The 7,086-nt window shown below is 36.3% G+C and overlaps 1 long non-coding RNA gene across 1 annotated transcript; it reads left to right on the top strand.

Annotated features, from left to right (window-relative positions):
* The first annotated feature begins 887 nt into the window (after window positions 1–887).
* LOC135304100 (uncharacterized) lies at window positions 888–6,074 on the top strand. Its single transcript, XR_010365542.1, has 3 exons — window positions 888–939; window positions 3,390–3,456; window positions 5,298–6,074. It is a non-coding gene; the product is annotated as an uncharacterized LOC135304100 (long non-coding RNA).
* Window positions 6,075–7,086: the final 1,012 nt, after the last annotated feature.

Below are 7,086 nucleotides of genomic sequence, written 5' to 3'. Positions count from 1 at the left end.
GAATATTAGTTCTGTTAAACAGTCTGATCAGACCTCTTATAATAATTATACTTATTAATATGTACCTTAGACTAGATTGATTAGCATGTGATTCCAGATCAGAGTCTGTTTCATGGCACTAATGTATTATGTGACCTATTTTTTAATCACAGTTTTAGGGATCCCACCTATCAGGTAAAATGTGGCTTTGAGAGCTGTGAAATGGAATTCAAAAACCTACCATTTAGATTATTTAATTATTTCTGGCAAGGCCAAAAAATCTGTGTACAAATGTCATTTCAAAGCACGTAATTAACTTAATCCAATCATCTTATTTCATTACTTCATAACTTATCCTCAGAACAACAGGTCACTGCATTAACTAAATGGCAGAAGAACAATTCATTAAGAGCATTTATACTGTGCCTTGGTGAAATGCTGATGAGTTTTTGTCTAAGTTTTTGGCCTCTACTTTATAAACAGTGTAGATCAAAATTCACAAAGACAAGAGGTCTGCCTCACGTGGAGAGTGTATAGTCTATAACATAGGTCGTGTAAATGAAAATGGCATGTTTTCTCTTAATTTTTTTTTTAACTTTTATTCTGTATGCCTGTAATTGAAGTAGATGTACACGTTTTCTCTGATGGATATTTGTTGCTGTAAAGTGACAGTTACTCAGTCAAGCATTATTAAGAGAATGCTTTTTAACTGTGGTTAGATAAAAGGTAGGAGAATAGAGACAGTGGTGAAGGTAATCTGGCCCCTAAGGAGTTACAGCTGTGCTAATTATCAAGCATTGAGAACAAGCCTGCTCTTAATAGGCCACAGCTGCATTCAATTAAGCGGGGTATTATAAAAGAGCAGGTTGGCTGGTCAAGGGGAGAGATGGAGTTTGTTGGTTGTGGTGAGAAGAAGGAGTCAGTGCTGTGAGGAGCTGCTTATGAGATATCATTGAGAAGGTATGAAACCTTTGCAATAGGACAGCAACATTTAACTTGTACAAAGAACAGATCGAAAGGTTGGCTGGCCCATGAGATTGCAGCTATCAGAAAAAGCCTATCACTGTTAAAAAAAATCAACTGGATTTGTGTGGCCTTCCAACCTTATTTCTCAATTGGTTAAAAGTTTTCACAGTGCTGGTAAACTGACAACGTCCATTTAGGGCACCTTCAGGCTACAAAGGTGATTAAAGGGTTGGAGCACCTCTGCTGCAAGGAGAGACTGAGGGAGCTGGAACTGGTCAGCCTGGAGAAGAAAAGGCCTTTCAGTGCCTAAAGGAAGCCTAAAAGATGAGGAGAAACTTTTTATGTGACTGTATAGTGACAGGACAAGGGAGAATGGCTTCAGACCAACAGAGGGCAGGTTTAGATTGGATATTGAGAAGAAATTCTTTACTGTGAGAGTGGGGAGGCACTGGCACAGGTTTCCCAGAGCTATGGCTGCTCCAGTTTTGGGAATATTCCTGTTCTGGTTGGATGGGGATTTGAAGTGGTTTAGGATTATTTTGCCCCAAAACAACATGGAAAAATGGATCAGATTTGGAAAAAAGGATTATTTTAGGTACCCAAAATGTATTTCAGGATTTATTTTTAAACATTTTTACTTTAAAAAACTAATCTTTAGTGTTCTTGAGCTATTACATGTAAGGAGGGCCAGCAATTAGTGGTTAATCCAAAATTACCTAGAGATGCCTCTTTCCATTGAAAAAAATTAAAAAAAATAAGTATGCCATTTAAAACAAATCCATATAATCAGCACACAGTTTTGTCTTTAAAAAGAAAAACATCTGTTTACAAATCCACACAAATACAAACCAACTAGTTTCCATTTATTTAACAAAGTTCAAATTTGAAAGAAAATACTTACGTAATATAATTTTAAAAAAATTAAACTACTATGTTATAGTATAACATAGTACTGGTTACTATGAAATTTTTATTTTAATTTGAAAAAAAATTGTACTTCTAAATGTTTTAATTACAATATGGCAGTAAACAGCAGACCTGTGCCCAAATTTTTTGGTTTTTTGCTAGTTGATTCTTCTATTCGACATTCAGAAAGATGCAGTGGGTTTGCAGTCCGTTTTTCCTGTGCTGTCTGTCCAGCCATGACCTGCTGGGGCTGGCTCAGCAGTGAGCTGGCTGCCCCAGGAGAGGGCAGAGCAGGAACACAGAAAAACTCAGTGTGAGCCTATCACAGACCATTTCTGTACAGCACTGCCCCCTTGGGTTAAGAATGTTTTGTAAATAATGGAAACGTCCAGTTATCTTAGCGTTTTTGAGTCGATTCTAAGTGACTGGCGTGCAGACAAACTCCCTGTATTTTAGCACTAAATCTCTGGAAAATTTTGAGTTGCTAGTGATTTTTTGTGTACAGTTGTTTTAAGAAACATTGGTTTGCTGTAGTTCAAAAGCAACTTTTTTGTGAGTAACTCATTTTTTGGGCACTTCAGTACTTTTGTGAAATAGTGGATGCAATAAGAAACAAAAATAAAAGAAACTGCTGAAACTTAAAGTCTGCGGTCTAATTGTTTGCTCTTCCTTCTGTCAAAAACTGCATCACACTGGGACTTCATATATTGTTCTACATATACGTATACTATATATAGAGGTACATATAGGTGTGTATAAGGTGTGTGTATATATATGTATATTTATAATCTGGAGAGCTCTATAGCTCTGTCTGGGAATAATGAAGTTTCTCATTTGAAAGATTTTCTGTTTCTCAGGGTAAAACATCACATCTTCTCCACAGAGCAGTGGTGCTTAAATTGGTCAGCATGTGCACAGATATAATGAAGGAAACTGGGACCCCTATATCCACGCCAATGCTCATTCTGCTTTGTGTGTGGAAGAAAATGATAAACAGAAGATAAATCAGCAGACTTGGCAAAACAAAAAAAGAGAGTGAACAGAAATTCTTGTGTATCAGATCTCCTTACTTATATACAGCACATGGTGCAAACACAGACTTAGAAAGGCACTTTGGCACTCATTCTGTCAAGATACTTTGGGTTAAATTTCCCTTTCACTTAGCTGTTTTTCAAGGAATAAAACCCTATGAGACCACAATTTATTTTTATTTATTCTATGTTTACACCTGGTAGCAAAGTTAACTGTACCCTTTGAATTTATGCCTTATAAATCAACCAAGAGGCACAGATGGATAACTGAGGGGGTGGAGAGGGTTGTTGCTACAATCTGCTCCATGCCATGGACTTCGTTCACATTTATTTGTGGACGTCAATGTGCTGAGTTGGGAAAAGGCCCTTTAAAAGAAATACAGGCCTTACTAATGAAACCCACATAATCAATAATGATTCTTGGCTTGTTTGTTTTGATTGTCCTCTCCCTTGCTGATTATCTAGTTGAATCTTCACCAAGTCTGAGTTTGTATGTTTAAATCTCAGATATGTGTGCACTACCCAGTGAAACACATCCCAGGATGTCCTGGGAGGCACTGGAGGAGGAGTTCAGGTAAGACACTGCATGTGCTCGTGGTACAGCTTGAGTGTTTCTGTGATACTTCATTGAGCCATGCTGACATCTTGTCTATTTGCTGAATGAATTAATTCATGAATGTATGAATTCCATATCAGTACTGTATTTATTCACACTTCAGGCCCAAGTTGCAAGTCCACTGTGCATTTCCTAACATGCTTCTTATAAAATCTATCTGCTAGAGCTCTCTCTAAAAACCTAAAGAATTTATGAATTAATTAATCACTGTGCAGTGAACAGCCCATTACTTGTTTGGCTGGTCAGAGGCCAGTGTGCTCAGTCATTTGCAGGATAAAGCATTACTGATAAATGTCACCTTGGTCTAATTTACATGTATTTGTAGATCATTTGTCTTACCAAGAGAGGTGTGTTTTTCTTCTGGATACCAAACAAATAGGTTTTAAAAGCAACATTACTGCACTAAACTCTTGGGATGTTTTTTAATGAAACCATTAAAATATGATCTCAGAAATTAAATGACCAGAAATAATAGTTGATAAATTTGTCTTCAGGAGGAAAGTTAACTCCTAAAAAGCTTGAAAATATATGATTTTCAGTGTATTTAAATGCAAAATATTTAAAGATACAAAAATATTTGATTTTTATATGGTTGAAAAGGCAAGGCCCATGGTTTTTTATTTGAAATTATTGTCTATGATGAACTGAGAAACACATATAAATAAAAGACAAGTCTTCATATTATAATGAAACATGTCAGCATTAAAAATACATATGGCTCTTTCTAGTGTAATCTCTAAATTAGATTTCAGGGGTAGTTTTTTGCACCTTTAAATGTTTTGAAGTTTATAATTGTATTGTAATTTTACATGAACTTTTATTATAAAAAAACCTCAAAAAGTTTGATAAGAACACAGTTTCTTATTAAGACACATTTAAGTTCATTGTTCCAATAAAAGCTGTTGAAATATAAAATATAGAATATAGTATTATACATAAGGAAGATAATTTAAAAGAAACTTTAAAATTATAAAGATGGAAATAATTAAATGATAAATTAAAAATAAATAATAATTTTATTTTTTCAATTGAACTTCAAGGCTCTTTAGAAAAACATATTCCATCCATTTCATTATAATTTACACTTATTTACAGTAGGTTTTTCTTTAAGAGTATGAAAAAAATTTCAAACATATATCAACTCATCACACAGAAGTATCAAAGTAACGCTTAATCTTGCTTCATAGCCAAAAAAATTGCCAAAGCCAAGGTTAACCCTTGAAATTGATCTTCCTTAGCACAGTCCCACCATAAAGGAATCCATTAAGTAGTAAAAAGTACAATCAATAACACATAACAAGAAAGAAATACTGACAACTAAGAATGACCTAAGTTTTATGTGCCATTCAGCGAAGAAAGATTATTTGGAATGTGCATGTCCCTGTATTACAGTTGTTGCACAGATTTCATAGCATGAGGTTTGATTGCAGAGTTCCTCCACACAAGGGCCTGAAAGCTGTGGTATATTTTTAATATACACACAGGTATCGTGTACTGTGTCTTGTTCAGCTGACAAATCTGTGCAGCATCTTCTTCACAGTATTGTACTTTGTGCTACCAATTCACTCTAGATTTTTATAGGTTTAAGCAGATGTTTTCAATTCTTATTCACATTAATAGGAAAGATACTGGGTATACCTATGAAGTATTTAAATTTTGTTTAAAAATGCACAGGAATAGTTGAAGACAGGAGGGTATTTTCAGTCAAAATTTAATAATTATCTAATACTCTCTATACAGTAATAGCTGAATCAGATTGCATTAAAAAAAAAAATTAAATTCTACTTGCTCTATTTCAGGTTGAAATTTTACCTGTTTCCCAGGAGAACTAGACAATTTCTGACTTGTCATCAATTTTTAAGAGTTCACTTGGAAGAATAGAGTTTATAATGACATTATAAACAGTTACTTAATGACAGATTCCATAAAGAATGGGTATTGAAAGTTGGATGACAAACTGTTGAGACCAAGCTCTAATCAATACGCACACAGTGAGTTTGAGGACGTGACTTACATGGCTGAGCACCTGGAGATTACAACCCCGTGGATTGTGATGTGCTGATCTCTGATCACTGCCTTTAAAAAACTTGGAATCAAGTCATGACAAATCCTCAGGGCTAAAGTTCCCAAGGAGCCCATGAAAGAATCAATGCAGCTTCATGGGCAGAGTTCACTTTGCTCTGGCTGTGCTGCCAGTGCTGTGCAAAGCATCCACTGCATGGCCTTCAGCAGCTGCAAAGATCACCTTCACTCCAAAAATCCCTCTTGACTTATAGATGTAAGGTTATAGGTCAAAAATTATTATGGTCAGACTCTTCCATGTATGACTGGTCTGAAAGTGCAGCCTGGGCTGCAAAACTGAGTGGCTGGGGACGCAAATGAAACAGTAATTCTTATGCAAGCAGTATTCTGGACAAAAAGTATTTGTATTGACCAGTTTCAAGAAGGTCTGTCAGCACTCTGGTTTTAATTTCTTTTCATGAAATGTGTATTTAAACTCTTTGCTGCGCTGGCATGCCAACAACAAAATGTTTTCTTGGAATTGAAAACAAAGGGGGCCAAAATTCTCTAGGAAAAGAAGCAAAATTCCACCTACCTGCCTCAGACAAACCTGTAGAGCTCCCCAGTTTAGGGGTTCTGAATTCCAATTGTGTGATACTGGATTTTTTTGTGTTGTAGAAGTTGTATTGCCATGGGACAAACAAATGGCCCAAACTCTGAGCACTTTGCACACCTTGGAGCAGTGGACAGTGAGCTGACTGTGACCACATCATCTCTGATGGACAAGTGGGTCTGTATGGGGCTGCAGCAGCTGTAATTAGCAGGACTACCTGTAATTACTAGGAGTATCTGGTGTCAGCAGCAATTACCAGTCACATCTTCAAGGATCTCTCCCTGGCTCCGTTACTGTTCCCCTGGCTTCCTTTTGCAGCTACTAGATTAATTTCTTAGTCTGTCTCCTTTTATCTTTGGACAAGTAAAACTTTGTCTTGCCCAGAGAACTGAGTTACCTTGATATGAATATGACCTGACAACTATTACCTGAATGTTGTAAAATCTAAATGTACAATGCCCAAGATGAGTGGGTGTTATTAGCTGATAAGTATTGTGTGTGGAAATACTAATAACCGGGGTGAGTATTTTAAAATCATAACTAGGGATGAAACACTGGATTCAGGAGCATAATTTACTGCTGAGTACTGCATCATCTTGCACTCCATTCTAATTAGCTGGATTACACCACTGCAGTTTACATGGCAGGGATGAAATACTGTTAATGACTCCTATGAAAACCTTCAGTACAATCAGCACTCATGCAAGCTAAACAAGTGGTCAATAAAGTTGTTGAATTTATCATTATGACCTTTGGCGGTGATTTTTTTAGTTTGTTTGGGGTTTTGTTTGGTTGTTTGTTGGTTTGGTTGCTTGTTTTTTTAATGAGAAGATGTGTGGGAAGGACTACAATCTAGAATCCTTTTACACCTCTTCAGTCTCAACTATTGACCCCTGCCCCGATATTTACCCCTCATTCTTGTGTGCCCTGCAGACTGAACCACATGGGCATGCAAATGTGCAGATACATATGAG

This window comes from Passer domesticus, chromosome 7 (genome assembly GCF_036417665.1).
Source record: "Passer domesticus isolate bPasDom1 chromosome 7, bPasDom1.hap1, whole genome shotgun sequence".
Classification (NCBI taxonomy): domain Eukaryota; kingdom Metazoa; phylum Chordata; class Aves; order Passeriformes; family Passeridae; genus Passer; species Passer domesticus.
The sequence above is the reverse complement of the archived record's forward strand: the minus strand, read 5'-3'. Positions and strand labels throughout refer to the sequence as shown.